Source organism: Schistocerca piceifrons, chromosome 4, assembly GCF_021461385.2.
Source record: "Schistocerca piceifrons isolate TAMUIC-IGC-003096 chromosome 4, iqSchPice1.1, whole genome shotgun sequence".
In the NCBI taxonomy this organism is placed as follows: domain Eukaryota; kingdom Metazoa; phylum Arthropoda; class Insecta; order Orthoptera; family Acrididae; genus Schistocerca; species Schistocerca piceifrons.
In genome coordinates, this window is record NC_060141.1 from 468,847,747 (window position 1) to 468,865,704 (window position 17,958).

The 17,958-nt window shown below is 40.5% G+C and overlaps 1 non-coding gene across 1 annotated transcript; it reads right to left on the minus strand.

Moving 5' to 3' along the window:
• Nucleotides 1-14,362: 14,362 nt before the first annotated feature.
• Trnap-ugg lies at nt 14,363-14,437 on the minus strand. The gene has a single exon. It is a non-coding gene; the product is annotated as a tRNA-Pro (tRNA).
• Between the last annotated feature and the right edge of the window lie 3,521 nt (nt 14,438-17,958).

Consider the following 17,958-nt stretch of genomic DNA (forward strand, 5'->3'; position numbering starts at 1 on the left):
GTTGTTTGTTCTATGTCTTTCGGCAGAAGAGCAGCGCATATGCTGCTGCCAGCTCGCCCAGATGGGGAATTGAAATACAATAAAGGAAAATAAACTAGCAATCTCCAGAACGAAACACCCGTTTGAAGATGGCTGAATGGTTGTCAGCCAAAATATCAAGGAAAGACATAGACGTTACCCGGCTTCAATTTCGAAACTTCATGGAATAAGCAAAGGAATGACGGTAAGTAAATATTTATTACAAAATGTATTCCTAATTACACAATTTTACCACTGTAATGTAGTAGAACACCTAGTTTATTGATATTTATGAACTGATCTAAATATAGTACATGGCCTGTTATGTTCTTAACATATTATCTTTCCTTGATTCTTCCCTACTAAAAGATTTATAATCAATTTAACGATTGCGGCTTTTCCCACATTACCCAGTAAAAGATAACTACCCAATTTTAATTTCAGGAGGAGATTCTCGTAACAAAAAAAAATAAAAATAAAAAGAAGGACCCGCCAGGATAGATGAGAGCACTAACGTGTTGCTTCCTGGACTCGGGTAGGCGCGCCGGTCCCGTATCGAATCCGCCCGGCAGATTACCGACGACGGCTGGTGTGCTGGCCAGCCTGGATGTGGTTTTTAGGCGGTTTTCCACGTCCTCCTAGGTGAATACCGGGCTGGTCCCCATGTGGCGCCTCAGTTACACGACTCGTAGACATTTGAGACACATTCGTACTGTTTCACGATTTACACTAGACGCAGACAGCTGGGGTACACTGATTCCATCCCAGGGGTTATGTGGGGGCGGCAGGAAGGGCATCCGGCCACCCCTTAAAAATTCACCATGCCAAAACCGTACTTAACCCTGCCGACCCTGTGCACAATGCGGGATAAAGGCAGTAGCAAAAGAATTCTTGTAAAGTAAAATGTTTCCAGCGTTCTTCATGCATTTAAATCATGTGTTTGTGCTTTAAAATACAAAATTCATTGCATTTTTATATGTATTTTTATGTTTCAATATTTATTTGCTGACACTTGAAGATGAAGCTTTAGGCTTCGAAACCAATCATGGAATAAATAAGAAATTACTGGCAACTGAAGCGATTTTTTTAAATTTTATTACTATGTTCCTCAGTTGAGGATGTTGACCTGACTAAATATTTTGTATTTTTAGTTTTTGAAAAATAAAGTAAATAAAATTGCATAGGGGAGTGTCCTACCGTACCGGCCGTCTTACAGCACTGGCCGTAGCTACTTCTCGTTTCTAGTACAAGGTGGCAGTACATAATAGGGGTAAGCCGAAAGACAAAGGCGGCCGGGGTGGCCGAGCGGTTCTAGGCGCTACAGTCTGGAACCGCGCGACCCCTACGGTCGCACGTTCGAATCCTGCCTCGGCCATGGACGTGTGTGATGTCCTTAGGTTAGTTCGGTTTAAGTAGTTCTAAGTTCTAGAGGAATGATGACCTCAGAAGTTAAGTCTCATAGTGCTCAGAGCCATTTGAATCATTATTTTGAAAGACACAATCATCTGCTCACGATACGTCGGGCATTTTGTCACGCGTACATTTGTTTGATAGTTGTGAGAGTATAAAATTGCTTGTGTGGGCGGGCAGGAGGTTAGTTTCAAGACTGTAGTATACGTTTATGAGGTGAGTAATTGAATTTATTTTTGCGTTTATTGTAACTGTATTGTTTAAGGATACTGTAGCCGTACAACTTTCGAGACATCGTGTATTAAACAACACCCAGTCGGTATCGTTTTTATGGCGTGACCGTCGGACAGTAACGGCAAACCAGTTGTCTTGAGTACGTTATGGGAAAAATGGTAATAACACTTTCTCTTCACTTTCCATAGTGAAATGGCCGAGAATAAGAGGAAAATGAAGGGAAAATGGGCTGAGGAGAACGTGAGGATGACAATGAATGAAGTAATATCACGGAAAATGACAGTAAGACAGGCTTCTGAGTCTTTTCATGTCCCGAGAAGAACTCTGTGTCACCGACTAAAAGACAAAGATCAGCGGAAAGAAAGTCGGAAAGAGACTTGAAGTCAGGTCAAGCGCTCAAATTCTTCTAAGAGAATGAAACTATTAAATAGTCCAAACGTACGAAAGAAATGGGAAGCGTCGAAAGAAGCTTGAATCTGGTGGCGGACGAGAGCATAATATGTGTAATATGCTGTGAATCGTTTGAAGAAGAATGGGTAAAATGCACTAAATGTAAAGAGTGGCTACATTTTTGTACTGACTGAAACACCACCTGTTTTTACTTCTACAAGACGTGTCACTTCTGCAAAATTTCAGGGTAATCATACATGTACATCTATAAGGAATTAGATTTAAGTACCAGATTGCTGTATTAAATTACCAAATTTTTAAATAACTCAGATTTTACACGTCAAAAGGCCGGCCGAAGTGGCCGTGAGGTTCTAGGCGCTACAGTCTGGAGTCGAGCGACGGCTACGGTCACAGGTTCGAATCCTGCCTTGGGCATGGATGTGTGTGGATGTCGTTAGGTTGGTTAGGTTTAATTAGTTGTAAGTTCTAGGGGACTGATGACCTCAGAAGTTAAGTTGCATAGTGCTCGGAGCCATTTGAACCATTTGAACACGTCAAAAGCATAAGATGACCAATACTGTAGGACTCTACCTTGTATAACAGACCATTTATTTACTTTCCCCCTAGAAATCAACTAGAATTTAGTTTGAAGAACTATTCAGTCCACAATAGTTTTCACATTTATTTAGGACATAATACGCAATAATCGTGCACATTGTGGCAATAAATTTAAATGCTAATATAATTTTTAACATCGCAAAATACGTTTTAACCAGACCTAAACTGGCGCACATTAAAAGTTTTAAGTGACTCCTTTGTGATCTGTACCCTACCTATTGAATCTTCTCACCGCCCCCCCCCCCCCTTATTACTGCTTTTGACGCCTCTGCATCTGGGAGATGGTAGAAGGTCTGTGCATGGAATACATTCCTATGTCTTTGTCCCGTGGTGGATAGCACTCTTATCGAGAATATCGACAACTTATTTGCCCATTAGGAACAATAAGCGCCACTTATCTTATTATATAGCGTATGGCTAATATAGACATATCATGAAATTAAATTACCTATACATACGTACATATTGACACACAAGAAACTTAAGTTTGTCTTTACAACTGAATATCCAGTCCTTCAATCCAGCGCACTGCATCTGGAGTTGTTAGCAGGAAGTCCTCTTTGGCGCCGTGATAGGCTCGAATCTTGCATTCAGTGACAATTTGGTGAACAGTCTGGTATGGAGCCCCACAGTCACAGGCTGGATCAGGCAGCTTCTTCCACTTAAAGAGAGCATCGCTGCATCGGCCATGGCCGGTACGGATTCTGTTGAGAGTAGTCCAGGTCTTGCGTGGTAAGTCGAATCCATTTGGAAGTTTAGCACCTGAGATGATGTTATGCAGTCCACCTATCGTTTCAACATTATGCAGACACCTCATAAAACATCCGTGCACGACCACGATACTCCCTTGTATCTAGCACAAGAAGTTGGTCTTTACGTGCCGCCTCAGCTTTTACAATGGACGGTTCCTGCTGCACTCCTGTCGGCTACAACTGGTTGACTCACTCGTTGTGACTATGGGGCGGACGGTGCCAACTACCACGTAATTTTGGATAGCCCACCGCGATACCACGCGATACCCAATTTACCACAGTGCTTCTGTATCAACATTAACTACATTTACATGATAACTCTGCAGTTCACATTTAGGTGTATGGCAGAGGGTTCATCGAATCACTTTCACTCTCTTTCTGTACTATTCCACTTTCGAACAGCGCCCAGGAAAAACAAACACTTAAATACGACACTGCAGTACCCATGTTGTTAAGAATAACGACGCAATCTTCCTTGGGACATGCGTGCGGATTAGGCGAGGGCTCGCGTAAAGTGGAAAATCCGGGTTCGAGTCCAGGTTCGATACTAATTTGCATTGCCGTCGTTCCCTCATACAGCAGATGGTTGTACGTATTCGCAGCTGTTAACACATTTTATAAACACTGAAACCTTATCGTGTGAGCTCTGATTTCTGTTATTTTATTACAATGATCATTTCTCCTGAGTAGATGTGCGCCAACAAAATCTTTTCGCATTCAGGGGAGAATTGCTTCGTGGACAACAACTCCCCGCCAAAATAAAGACACTATTTACAAAAAATTATGTGTCACTGCATATATATATATATATATATATATATATATATATATATATATATATATATATATATATATATCACGTTAAGATTTAATTAATGTGTCGTCACCCAATATGTAAATATTCTACCAAATGATTGGAATGCGAGTCATGGGTGTGAGGCTGAATATGCCTTTTATATATTGAATATGAATGTTTATGGAATACGTCTTTTATTTAACTGTTATTAAATGTAATTTGTAGCGTGGGGTATCGGAAGCTGACTGAGTGTATTATGCCCAAAAAAATAAGTTAGATTATGATTAAAAGTAGAACTGCCGTCCCATGCTTTCTGCATTCCTAAAATCTAAGTCAAATATTTTTATGTATGAGTCAACTGAGAAAGATTAGAATATGTGTGTATGTTTGTTTATGTATTTATGTTTGTGTGTTATATATCATTATTGTCATTGGTGCCTTTACTAACACAATAGATGTGATTAAAATGTCAAAAACTACAAGCTAATTTCAGTCTCATTTATTTCGCCGTGATTCATCTTCATGAATGGAACCTTAGGGGTGTTCAGCACTCATTCATTAATATACTGTCAGTGGATAATCCATTCGTCAGTTTCCTTGTTAGTATGTAACTTACAGGATCGATTTCGTACAGTTTCATCTTCAGAAGGCCTTGTGGCAGCGCAGTTCAACCGAAACATTAAACTACATAAAGCGATCGGGAAGTAGTGATATCTAAGAAGAACAAAATTATTATAATACACTCTCTCGACAGTTGCACTGATTTCGAAATCAGCACACGGACATATAGGATAAAACCACTACATTACCTTCTGCAGACATAAACTGTACTATTTGTTGTGTGCACCCGGTATGAAGCACAGAGATACTGCATACAGTTCTCTAGTACTACAACTTGTTAACTATTGTCTACACTGCAGGATAACTGTTGCATCCTGTTCCTTTATGAATCATATCTAGGCCTACCAGAGCGACTTATCCCTCCCATCATCACATCAACAAATTACGTCGTAATATGTGTCCAGATATTCTGTCTCTTCGATTAATTATGTTCCTTGTAAGTGTTTTTGTCCTCGTTGAATCGTTGTAGGATGTCTCCATTCCCTACTTGATCAGTCCATCTGATCTCCAGCAGTCTCTGCAGCCTGTAATATCACATTTCAAAGTCTTCTAATAGCTTCAACACGGGAGAGTCTTGTACCTTGCAACACTTCTCAGACTTAATCACTAGCCAACCCTGTACTAGAATTTAAATATACTTTTCTCTTCAACTTTTAAATGATGGCGTTCAATTTTTGTGTGCTGCAGTCTTTTTCAGAAAATTAAAAAATTACTACGAAAAATTAAAATTTTCCCAAATGTGAAAAATGTTCCAATTTTTTACTCACAATCTGTCCCATTAAAGAAAACTTTTAGCGTCCTATCACTATAAACGATCTTTTTTTCCCTTTTAGATACAGGTATATTTTTAAAATATGGCTCTGTAATCTATTATCAATTTGTCCTGCATGAATGGAGCGCATCTTCGTTGCCTTTCGCTCGTCATAGTATTGTCAAAATTCTCTGAATTGTAAATTTTAACTAGAAGCGATGGATATGCCTACTATCTTTTAACGTTGTGAGTATATTTTATACATTCGTTTATTAATTTTAATATCCACAAAATGGGGTGACACTGTACTTTGCTTTTTACCATGAAAGTTGCACCTGATGATGCGGCTTTAGGACGCGAAACCGGTTGTGTTTTAATAAAGAACAATTTTATCAGCTGTTAGCGGAGTTCTTCCTAATATCATACCTTCCAACAGCTGCGGATGCCCAGCTTGTAAAATATTTTATGAAGTTAATAACATTTGCCAATAAAAGCATTAGGCAACTAACACAATCGTTATTTTCAAAACAGGTTAAATTGTTAAGAGACTAAATAAACTCATTTGCAAACATCACGTTGTAAAAGACCTACTGTTTCAAGATACAAAATGCTGCACGACCAACAACGTTTGGTTTAACTGTCCAGGGAAAACTGGGGTAAGACCAGATGGTGGGGTGAAGCTGGGTACCGTGCTTCTTTTGTCACTATTTGTGCGCTGTGGTGGAGACACACAGAATTATACTTCGCTGATCAAGAAGAAAGAGCGACCATACTGGCGTGTTTTTTCTTTTCACCGCGTGTATTGAGTGGGGGCAAAATCGGGTATGTCAGTCAAAAGAAAAGAAACAAATACGTCAGAACATGGTGTTAAAGAAGAGAAAATTACTTCCTGAAATTCAGAAAAGCAGAAAAAGACATCATCAAAGCAAATATACTAAGAAGAGATTTTTGTGAAGAACCAACATAAAAAAGGAGTGTTCCAAAGAATTCTCAGTCCTTCAACAATGATTCTGTGGATGAAGACGATAAAAATAAATCAGACGTCAATTGCTGGTATTGTGACAACGTATTTGCAAACGCAGAAGAAGGAGAAGGTTGGGTTAAACGCGGAAAATGTCTTTGCTGGGGCCACGAAAGCCTTAGTGGAGCAAATGATGAGGATTGCTGCTTTACATGTTAACAATTTTGTTATTTGCATTGTATTTGAATAAAAGGTTCCTGTTGATTTTCGACTGAAAATCTTTGTTTTCTATATTTCCATAAAGTTAGTATGTGTACCCTCTCTTACCCCACTAGTGGGGTAAGACTGGTTGATTTGACTTTTTCTGTAAAAGAACCTCATTTAAAAAAAGTGCTGAAGCTATGACTTCTCAGGAATAACATATTTTCCCCAATTAAACAGTGGTTACTTTTACTAAATCTGATAATCTCTAGGTTAAGTAGTTTAGCTCCATAGGATCTTGGACTATCAGCCACCCGATCTACCGCATTTTCCATACAATTTGTTTTGAAAACATACAGAATTGTACTTGCCATAAAATTTTTAAACTGAAGACTTAAGAGCATCTTCCAAGTAGCGTAATATAATATACAGCACTTAAATGTGTGGAACCCAGAGTATTTATACAATGCTGCACAAAGCACAGTCTCGCGTTTCGCAACAACAAAAAGTGTAGAAAATGCCGGAAACTGTTTATAGTGGTCTCTAGTGCGTATTCCTTCATATGATTCTGAAATCTATCACTAGATTGAAACACGACCAGGAAAATCCTTAGAAGACTATCCTCAAAGTACAGCACTCTCCACTACTTTCTCCACAGTGGGAAAACGGAAGGTTGAATTGTGACTGGAATACGAACAACACTTTAAGGGAGACATTAGGTATGTTACGAACGAACAGATGAAAAGACGAATCCAGCTTGAGAATGTTTTGATTGGATAAAACAGGTTATATGAATGGCGAAAGTAAATAAATAAAAGCTGTGAATTCAGAAAAATCCTTTATTAGTCAAGACCGCAGGTATAATTTTTTAAGTGTTAACTAGTTTCGCCTACATTAATTAGCCATCTTCAGATCACAAGATTTTTTGTTTAATGTGCATAACCGATTGGCGTGACACATCGTCATAATTTTGTTTAGGCTACAATGCTTATTGTGTTCATTATAATTATCCGGGCTGTTATGCCGTGGTCGGTTGATGAATTCTGTGGTGATTCCCAACGTTTCGTCTCCGACTGCGGGAGACATCTTCAAGGGGGTCCGTAGCTTGATGGAAGGTCCAACACACACACTGGCTCGCTACCGGCTGCCGCTACATTCCGTGTCCGCGCGCCCCCGCGCCGCGGCATGACGTCACGTGTTTTGAAAACGTCAGTGCAATTGGCCGCTGTCCGTCGCCGTCGATCGCCGTTGCCATCACCCAGTAGTGGACGGGTGGTACACATCTTCTTTAACACCGGCATCCATATACCGTTTAATTTGACGCCCTCCTCCTTTCGGATGAAATTATTTGGGTGTTTAGCGATTTCGATTGCCTCCCTGTAGAGCCTTTCGTAGTATCCGCTCGTGGCCGCTAGTACTTGCGTCTCCTCGAAACGAATATTGTGGTTCCCAGGCTGGAAAGCATTCTCCGCAACAGCTGATCGTTCCGTTTCTCCTCTTCTACAATTTCCCTTGTGCTCTTCCAAAAGTTTAGAAACAGTTCTTTTGGTGGTACCCACATAAACATCACCACAGCTGCATGGGATCCTATACACTCCAGATTTTTCCAATGGTTTGCGAGTGTCCTTGGCAGGCCTAAGGTATTCCTGTATCTTCCTGGTGGGCTTGTAAATTACGGTAATATTCCGCTTCGTCAAGATCCTCCCTATTCTTTCCGTTACATTTTTAACAAACGGTAGGAAAACCTTAGATTTTGCAGTAGCCTGTACGTCAGTATGATTTCTGCGTGGCTGCCTCAACGCACGTTTTATTTCGGCGGACGAATATCTGTTCTTCGTTGGTGCATTGTGGAGATGTTCCATCTCAGCGTCGAGCAACTCAGGTTCCCAAATATTTCTAGCTCTGTCCGCTAACGTCTTGATAACGTCTTGGTAGTTCGAATCCCGGTGCAAATAACGGTCCGTGTTCGTGGGTTTGCGGTACACTGAGTGGCCCAAACTACCATTTGCGTTTCTAAACACAAGCACATCGAGGAAATGTAGTTTGCCGTCTACCTCCTCCTCCATTGTAAACTGAATTCTTGAGTTTATACTGTTCAGATGTTCGTGGAACCGGCTTAGTTCCTACCTACCATGTCTCCACAACACAAACGTGTCATCCACGTATCGGAACCATACATTTGGTTTCTTGCTGGCAGTACCTAAGGCCTGTTCTTCGAATTTCTCCATAAAGAAGTTAGCAATTACGGGACTTAGGGGGCTTCCCATAGCCACGCCATCCGTTTGCTCATAAAACTGTTCATTCCACTTGAAGTATGTGGTCGTCAAACAACACTTAAACAGCTCTAAAATATCGGCAGGATATGCAGCTCAAACAAAATTATGACGAAATGTATTGTCAATTGGCGTTGTACAATAAACAAAAAATTTTTTGATCTGAAGATGGCTAATTAATATAGCCTAAACTGGTTATCAATAAAAAATCATACTTGTGATCTTGACTTAAAAAAAAGATATTTTCTGAATCCACAGGTTTTCATAAAAAAAAATAAAAGCTGAATCGGTTCTTCTGGGCTATTTACCTGTAATGCGCTTGCTCGTATTGAGTTATCATCTGCAGCGTCTCGGATTGGGTGTGCCATCGCCTTGTGTTGCGGCAACCCTTTCGGCGCCCCGCGACCTGCGGTGCATGACGGGAGCCCACCATTCAGCGTTCGCATTCCGTACTACCTCACACGCGGTCAGCAGTTTCTCCGCGTTGTGAAAGGATGCGAATCCATCCTGCCGCCACTGGCGTCTTGCTCTGCTTTCTTCAATGAGTATCTCAGAAACCTTATACAGAACTAAAAGATAACAATACTAGCTGTCTTCTACTGTCAATGCGCTTTTCTGGTTGCTCGCTATGATGGGAAACTCATAATAAAGGACCGAGCGAGGTGGCGCAGTGGTTAGCACACTGGACTCGCAATCGGGAGGACGACGGTTCAATCCCGCGTCCGGCCATTCTGATTTAGGTTTTCCGTGATTTTCCCAAATCGCTTCAGGCAATTTCCTTTGACAGGGCACGGCCGACGTCCTTTCCCATCCTTTCCTAATCTGATGAGACGGATGACCTCGGTGTTTGGTCTCTTCCCCCAAATCAACCCAGCGCATAATGAAGGAATGGCAAAAGACCTGACCATTTAACTTGCAACGCGCTAATCTGCGAGACAGAGATGTGTACCGTAAGCAGAGCGAATCCTCACGGTAGATTAAAGTCGTTTTGGTTTGGTACACCTGCCAGGCTGTGTGTGGCTTCTAGGCGGTCTTCCGCGCTCGTTTAGGCAAATCCTGGACTGATTCTCAATCTCCGTTCAGAAAATACCATACACAAACAGCTCAAATACGACATCACATTCATTAAGTTTAACATGATTAAAAAAACAGAAGTGCGTACGACTTTTCTTCCTTAGGTTAACAGGTGACTGTGGCGATAGCAAGGGGAACGGAACGTAAACTTAGAGAAAGAAAACGTACAAACTATACTATAGTGTACAGCGCGCGACAGGATACACGCAAGTAAAGAGAGATGTGAATGAATGTCAGATAGTTAAAATGATGTTAGGTATCTTAGTTATTAATTGCTTACATATTAAATACGTGGGCTATCTCATCAAAAGAGCGAAAATCTAAAACGAAACAAAACAAAAATCTTAAAGTATTGAAGTGTGATGCCGCAGATTAACATCAAAGCTTAAGCGAGGAGATAAATTACAGACTATACACACAATCGGCGGGAAAAGAAGTTTAAACATAGACCCTTTCTCAATAACAAACAGACTGTTGCTGATCAGCTAACTCACTGTGGACTACGTAAACACCACAGAGTAATGAGGACGCAAAACGTAGCAGGCTCATAGAAGTGAAGAGAACTGGAGAAGAGCATCTAATTATGTGTAGAGATGTCGCAGAAAATAGAGGAAAAGGTGTGTTTCGTGACTCTTGACAGATCAAAAGACAAACGGAAGTCCGTGACAAGGAAACGATTTACAATGTTTCGTTGTATTCGTGAAAACACCTTTGAAATCATGAAGCAGTCGTACAAAGAAGTGTGCATAATATACAAATGTATAAGTACAGGTTCTCCGCGTGTCTACAACGGTATCTAGTAAACATCTTATGGCAACACATCTTCGTAGCTCTATAGATGGCTATTGTTTTCACCTTCAGCCAGGAGTCCGAATTAGCTTAAGATGACTCGACTGTAGGAGTGTTTTTGTGGTAACGAATAAAAGTGCTACAACTTCATGCATGATACGGCATTTTCTCACGCATCTCAGCGTTTATGATGCCATATCTCCTGAACCATGGGTCGTAGAGTGATGTATTCGTGTAGGCGTATGCGGTGGCATACGTGGATACTATGCGCAAAATGTGTTGTGAATATAGTTAGTACCAAAGAAGTAATAAATTTAAACGTCATGCATGAAGCGGCAGTTTTTCTCGTACCCCAGTGTTTATGACGTCATGTCTCCTGACCTGTGTAGAATACAATGATATAACTTTGTAAGTGCATTCAGCGTCATATGTGGATACTGACTGCAAAATGTCTTGTGAATAGAGTAAGTAGCAAAGAAGTGATAAATTTAAAAGTCACGGACAATGCGGAAGCTTTTCACGCATCTCAGTGTCTTATGATGTCATTTCCCCTGAACTATAATAGGAAGGTGCATCTTACCCCGAGAACGTTTGTTACCTGACAGTAAGGGATGTGTGTATCAAGTTTGGTTGAAACTGGTCTTGTGCTTACATATATACGAATACATAAACGTACGCCAGCTTTTATAATATGTATGGATTTAGTAGAAATTATGATAACGTGAATCCGACCGAGAGTGAGTATTCGATGTTTTCCTCTGTTCAGCTTGTGACACTTATATCGAATTTGCAATTTAAGAAGTGTGCATTCTGTGTTGTTTGAACTCCTTGATGTATGGCAAGAAAATTAGAGTTTTGTAATGTGTATATGAAAAAAGCAAAATAATATGTTGAAATTTTAAATTATTGTAGTATGAATATGTCTATGAAAAAAGTATGTTAAAAGCTGGATCACGTTTAGGGCATTTGTATTTCTAACATGTTAACGCTGTAGGGAAGTCCCTCCGCAACGAAAGTGGCATGGCGCGATGTAAAAGGTGGGTCTGGCGGTCGAACTGAGCGGCTCGTTTGTGGGAACGGCACTTAATGTGTGGCTAGCCTTAGCACAGTACAACTCGACGGTGCTAAGAGAGGCAATTGGAAGCTGCGTTAGAAGGGATTTCCCTCGATTGTGGACCTAGCTATTATTTGGTATTGACGGAATAATGGAATGGCTCTAATATATTGAAAATCCGAAGCAAAGAAGAGAGTTTACAGAGCATTCGCACATAAAGAGGCGTGAGTACAGTTAGCCACCATTTCGCCTGCCACTAATCTTCGCCACTGCTTCACAGACTACATACATTCAGTTACGTAATGTATACTGGTATGGACCAGTTAATTTGTGTGTTGTCTCAATAATAATCACATAAAATGTCGATAGGTGTTCGAAACCATAACTTCAATCATGATCACGAACCTACGCATAGTCCTCACCTAAGTGCTACTAAAACCGAGTATCCTGATTTAAATTAACAATTCTGGCAGTCACGTCCGTAAAAGTGATTTTTTGTCTAAAGTACAAGAAATAGCAAAAGTTAAAGTAAGAGTAAAATTTGGGTGCTTTTTTTATGGACTACACGAAGTGAAATTGTTAAGGTAGGAAGTTTAAGCAAAAAATTTTAAAGGTCAATCAATAGGAAAGTAAAAATCTTAATTATTTAAAAGCTAAAACTATAAAATGAATTTGGATAGGCTTTTGCTAAGGTATTCTTAGTTTATTATAAAACATAGTTTTGTAGGATTACAGTGCAAGATTGTGTAAATACTATTGCCAAGAATACCTGCTTCATAGGTGATTAAAGTACAAGTACATTTATTTCTTTAATGAACCGATTTGCGGTAGCACTATTAGAAGTGAAGTTAGGCATATTTTCAAAGATTGTGTAGTTTTGGTACCCATAATGAATGGTTCTTTTGAAGTTAGTTAAGCCCAGTGTTGCATTTTATTTCCTTGCAAAGTAATTTAATTGAATGATTACCTTTTAGAGATAGTTTTTACTTTTGCAATAATCAGAGAACCTTGGCTAGGGAAACTATACCAATTTATGGGTCCCCATCGTATTGTCCTCCTACTAAGAAAAAAAAAGAACTATTGCCGTTACTAGGGAAAACTGCTATATGCAGTGTATTTAAGATGTTATTCATGTTTATTTGTGTTATTCATGTCAGTCGAGATAGAAGCATCTCATGTCCAAAATTAGTTACGCACTTATGCAGTGATGTTTCAGTATTTTCATTAAGTAATGCTAATGATTGTGGCCGTCATTGGTAAAAGCTCGGTGCAATTTTGCTCCTCATAATTTACTGGCGTGTGTGTGTGTTATTGGTAACTGCTGCTACACACAGTACAGAGGGCACTGTGTCAGTTTGTATCCTGTTTGCTATTCAAAGTGAAATGTCAACAAAAGTAACTTCAATAACTAATACCCAATTTTCTCATATATATATATATATATTTCAAAATTAATGTGTCTATAAAGGCTGACTACCGCTCATTTTTTTTCGTTCACTTATAATTTTACCACTTCTGTTAACTCCCAAGGTTAAGGCCCGTTTGTTTTTACTGTCAACTTCTCAAAATTTAAAGTTATAGTCCGATACCCTTTTCCATTAGACTCACGGACGGTCGAACTTTGAAGTACTCTCAGAGGGTAACATTAGCGTGTTTCACGGCAACTTAGTGTTACACGTAGCTTTTCCCGTAGTAGTATCGAAACCTAAGTCAGGTTTAAATAAACTTGTGGCAACTGTTTATTTATTAGCTATTTAGTTTAGCAACTAAAGGTACTGACAGTTGCTGTTAAAAAACAAGTTCAGGGCTGTAAGGAAAGTAAATAAGTGGATCAGAGACGATGCGAACCGCAAATGGGAAAATATATTTACATAAGCGATTTCCGCGAAGAGGAGACTGTTATGGCCCGGAGCGTGGGGACGAGCATCTCGAAAGCGGCGAAGCTGTTCGGCTCTTAGATTGCTTCTGTCTTAAGCATCTAAGGAAAGTGGTTGAATGACGGCGAAACCACGAGTAGGTGGCAAGGTGGTGGACGTGTCCACTGCATCACACAACGTGGAAGTCGAGGGTTTGCTTGCACTGCAAACTAAGACAGATCTTTGGGAGATCTGAGGCGCCCTGGTGCAGACACGAGTGTTTCGGCTCACAGCGTTCAGCGCACATTGCTAAACATGGGGCTTCGGAGAAGACGACCCTACGTGTTCCCATGTTTTCAATATGTGGGTTCAGTATCGATGACTGTTTCCAGTGTGTAGGGTTGTGTTTCTGTGACGAGCGACTGGGAACGTTGAAACCTAGTGACGGCATGTAGCCTATTTCTCTGAAACAGCTTCATTATTAAATGAAATGATAATTAAATGGACACCCTAGCTGCAAAAACCAGCGTTGATATACTTCATTGGGGATATGTTGAAAATGTGTGCCCCGACCGGGACTCGAACCCGGGATCTCCTGCTTCCATGGCAGACGCTCTATCCATCTGAGCCACCGCGGGCACAGAGGATAGTTCGCCTGCAGGGTCTTATCCTTTGCACGCATTTTGGGAATGTGAGTCTCACGGGAAGCAGGCAAGGGATAAGTCCCTGCAGGCGAACCATCCTCTGTGCCCTTGGTGGCTCATATGGATAGAGCGTCTGCCATATAAACAGGAGATCCCGGGTTCGAGTCCCGGTAGGGGCATACATTTTCAACATGTCCCCAATGAACTATATCAACGCCGGTTTGCAGCTGGGATGTCCATTTAATTATCATTTCATTTTCTAGCAAAGCTGTATGGTCATAAACGGTAACTGTTCTTTCGGGAACAGATACTACCGTCATATATATGATTATTAAAGTTTGCTTCTGACAGACACATCAGTGCCTCCTAACCCAGTCCACAAGACAGTAATGCCTGTTACCTTATACATCTTAAAGCTACAACCTTGAAGTACTTCTCGCCAAAATTTGCTACGACATTAATGCAACTGTTGTAGCTGTGGAGGAACTTCTGTGTACTCTGTCGGTAGAGCTCTAAAACCGGCGAGCATAGACGTCTAAAATCGGCGGCTTTAACCATGATTCGCCTTCGTCTCGGCGCTTCTTGTTACGAAATGCTGTGATGTTACTCATTGTTTCTCAATGGTGAGGCAGCAGTTCGCTACTGAAATTTATTTCCCAATTTACTCTTCTATTCAACTTCGTTTCCTACAGTGAAGGCTGGAAGTCTATAATAAACAGTGTGTTCATTTTCAGAATATGAAATATACAGCCAATCAGTTGCATAAGTATAATGCAATAATTTTATGCAACCGGTTGGCTGTATACCTTATATACTGAAAATTTATTTACGGTAGCTGCTGTCAACTTCGATCAACGCGTCTACGGCTAACTTTGTACGAAGTTGAGCTTAATACCTAAAATATCCTCTTTTATTGGAGACCATCATTTTGGGAATCATCCACTCTATGCACAGTCAGCTGCAGGTAGGACAAAGTCTTCAGCAAAAAATGGTTCAAATGGCTCTGAGCACTATGCGACTTAACTGCTGTGGTCATCAGTCGCCTAGAACTTAGAACTAATTAAACCTAACTAACCTAAGGACATCACACACATCCATGTCCGAGGCAGGATTCGAACCTGCGATCGTAGCGGTCGCTCGGCTCCAGACTGTAGCGCCTAGAACCGCACGGCCACTCCGGCCGGCAAAGTCTTCAGCAGGTACGGCGTTTTAAGCGCAACGTCTTTCGTTATCCCATTTTACTAAATGCAAGAACAGTGGGCTTTTGTAAGCCAATTTGAAGCTGTTTTCTGGCTTGAAGGAGCACAAGTGTCCTATATCAATTTCTTCGTTTCAACTTCACCTACGCCACTCTGGGTTGTAAACAATTATCGTTTACAAATTGTATACCATGTAGTGCAGTGTGAGCATTTAGTCATTGTACATGTACGAGGGTAAGTCAACTATTATCCTCAATTTAGTTATATTTTCCTTTATTTTGGTAGTAATATCGTTTTACGTTGATGACGCATACTTTGTTTATTTGTTGTTATATCCTTACAATTTTCAAGTTGCTAGGTTAGTTTCGTTATCGCTGCCGTGCTGTTAATCACGGCTGCTCCGTTGTCTATTTGCATCAAATAAGAGCAACGTTCAGTGATCCGTTTTTTGTGGTCGGAAGGCATATCAGGGGCAGGAACTCATCGAAGACTTTCGGTACAGTACGGGAACAGTGTTTTGTCAAACGAAGTGTCGACGAATGGATTGAAAAATTCCGAAATGTCGCACAAGTGTTACGCACAATGAAGGAGCCGAACGACCGTTTACCGCCACAAATGAAAAGACCATTGAGCGTTCACGTGAAATGATTCTCTTAGACGGACGATTAACTATTGACGAAGTGGCACATCGTCTGCAAATTAGTCACGGTTCTGCCTACGAAACCATCCACAACAGAATTGGATTTCATAAAGTTTGTGCAAGATGGATCCCAGAACAACTCACACAGTTGCATAAACAAACGCGCTTGGACATCTGCAAAAAAAAAACATTTGGACCGCTATGGTAACGAAGGGGACAACTTCTTTGACAGGATCATTACTGGTGACGAAACATGGATCCATCATTACGAGCCAGAGAGTAAACGGCAGAGTATGGAATGGAAGCATCCAAATTCGCCGTGCAAGAAAAAGTTCAAAACCCAACGGTCCGCAGGAAAACTGATGCTTACGGGTTTTTGCGACGCAAAAGGTCCAGTACTGGAACATTATGGGGAAACGGGCACAACAATAAACAGTGTACGTTACAGTGAGACGCTTACTGTCAACTAAAGCCTGTAATTCGAAGCAAACGCCGAGGATTGCTGTCAAAAAGTGTTTTGTTATTGCAGGACAATGCCCGTACGCATACTGCTTCCCACACTGCTGAAACGCTCCAGAAACTCAAATTTGAAGTACTGGATCATCCTCTATATAGTCCCGATCTTGCCCGTTCTGATTATCACTTGTTTGGTTCACTCAAACAGGCACTAAGGGGCCGCCGATTTGCCTCGAATGAAGCAGTGAAAGAAGCGATGCAGTCCTGGCTCGCAGCTCAACCGAGAACCTTCTTTTATGAGGGCATCAGGAAGCTTGTACGACGATGGACGAGGTGTGTTGAAACGCAAAGGGACTATATCGAAAAATGATGCTCTTGTGAGTTTCCTATTTGATTACAGTAAAATTTTATAACTACTTTGCCTATAATAATTGACTTACCAACGTACAACATACTTATATAGCAGTAATTTGCTCGTTTAGTTTCATTACTGATGAAGAGACTAAAGATTAAATTTGAAACTTTTCGTTAAAACACCCAAGCAAAGGTTTGAACAAGAACATGTTTTTACATTTATTCGAAGTCCACCACAACATGGCATTTTTTTACTGTTTCTTTTCCGGGTGATGTAAAAGATTATGATTCATTATCCTGTAAAATACAACGGCAACTACATTTCTTCATTCAGGAATACAAGAACAATTGTTGCTTGTTTGCGAGTCAGAGGAGAATGTTAGTGAATTGTTTTTCATTTATGTACTGTCCAAAAAACTTCATTAGCTCAATGTTTAGCATACACGAGCTTGGGAAACCAACTAGAACGAGATTTAGTTCCGACGTCAGCGTCGGATGTAAAAGATTATGATTCATTATCCTGTAAAATACAACGGCAACTACATTTCTTCATTCAGGAATACAAGAACAATTGTTGCTTGTTTGCGAGTCAGAGGAGAATGTTAGTGAATTGTTTTTCATTTATGTACTGTCCAAAAAACTTCATTAGCTCAATGTTTAGCATACACGAGCTTGGGAAACCAACTAGAACGACATTTAGTTCCGACGTCAGCGTCATGTCTCCGCCAAGTATAGGTCAGGAACTGACAATGACATTTGTTAGTGAACGTTCAAGGACCGTCAAATAAGACACATCTGAATTAGATTACACAAATTGATTTTTATGCTGTAGAGTAACGCGACATCTTTCGTCCGAACGTGAATTAT